Raw genomic sequence first — 1,622 nt, 5'->3', positions numbered from 1 at the left:
TTCCTTTCTTCTTTTATGTCTTTTCCTTCACAGCAACTTGCTTTTTTTCAACAACGTGGAGCCTGTCGGGGTCAGTCATGTAGTGAAAGATGATTCTGTTTTCTTTATAGGAATTTAGAAAAAGAAAGTGGGAGTATCCATCCATTGGCCCCACCATATATATTGAGAGAGCTACAAGAGTGCAACTGTGATAGATGCCTCAAGAAAGGTGAGTTGTGTCCCCCAAAACATTGGACGCTTAGTAAAGGGGAGACCCAAAACGAAGACAAACACAATTTCCAAGGAAACACCTAAAAAAAATCACCGGATTGAAGATGGAGACGGAGCGCGGTCACATGACTGAGAGGATATTAAATCTCACTCTGGAGATCATCTACCTGCTGACCGGAGAGGTGAGGAGGATTCTGGGAGGTCACATGACATCGCTCTTATCTCTATTCATAAATCACAGACCTGACTGGAGAGGTGAGGAGGATTCTCCCAAAACATTGGACGCTTAGTAAAGGGGAGACCCAAAACGAAGACAAACACAATTTCCAAGGAAACACCTAAAAAAAATCACCGGATTGAAGATGGAGACGGAGCGCGGTCACATGACTGAGAGGATATTAAATCTCACTCTGGAGATCATCTACCTGCTGACCGGAGAGGTGAGGAGGATTCTGGGAGGTCACATGACATCGCTCTTATCTCTATTCATAAATCACAGACCTGACTGGAGAGGTGAGGAGGATTCTGGGAGGTCACATAACATCACTCGTATCTCTATTAATGAAACACAGACCTGACCGGAGAGGTGAGGAGGATTCTGGGAGGATTTTGGGAGTCAGACATGGCATCACCTATCACTATTTTGCAGACCTGACCAGATAACTGAGGATTTTAGGAAGGTCACATGACATCACTCTTATCTCTATTAATAAAACACAGACCTGACCGGATAGATGAAACATTGTAATGAGAATTATGTTGATGAATCGGGGAAGTTGAATCTACTTTGGATGGTGACATTCAGGAACATCAGGAGGTCCCTCAGGCCCGTCCTCTGTATTCCTGGAACTCCATGGAGGAACATCATGAGATCCCTCAGACCCGTCCTCTGTATTCCCGGGATTCCACACAGGAACATCAGGAGATCCATCAGACCCGTCCTCTGTATTCCCGGGATTCCACACAGGAACATCAGGAGATCCCTCAGGCCCGTCCTCTGTATTCCCGGGATTCCACACAGGAACATCAGAATGATCAGGTAGATGGAACTTAGCATCCTAATGATAACTAATACTATGTTTCATTCTGAATCATAATGTAGATAATGTCCTCTGTCTTCTCATACTTATTGTTCCGGTAAGATGACAGGAGTTCCTCAGCAGATCTGGTGGAGGCTTTTCTATATTTGAAGTATCTTACTTTGTGATCGTTATTGAGGCAATACTGCTTTTATGTTCAAGAACCGCTTTATCCCCGTGTAGGGTACACTGGACGTAAACTGGATTGACTGTAAACCAGAAGTTAAAGAGGAACCAGAAGAGCCGTATGTGAGGGGTGATGAGCCGTGTAAGGAGGAAGCTGAAGATTCGGCTATGATGGATGTTGAGCCGTGTAAGGAGGAGGAACGTTCT

General features: G+C 44.8%; 1 pseudogene; it reads left to right on the top strand.

The window, feature by feature from the left end:
* The first annotated feature begins 1,472 nt into the window (after window positions 1-1,472).
* Window positions 1,473-1,622, top strand: part of LOC108804148 — a 2,994-nt pseudogene continuing 2,844 nt past the window's right edge.

Source organism: Nanorana parkeri, unplaced genomic scaffold (genome assembly GCF_000935625.1).
Source record: "Nanorana parkeri isolate BGI_ZX_2015 unplaced genomic scaffold, ASM93562v1 scaffold5496, whole genome shotgun sequence".
Classification (NCBI taxonomy): Eukaryota; Metazoa; Chordata; class Amphibia; order Anura; family Dicroglossidae; genus Nanorana; species Nanorana parkeri.
Note: the sequence above shows the minus strand (reverse complement) of the source record. Positions and strands in the feature narration are given on the sequence as shown.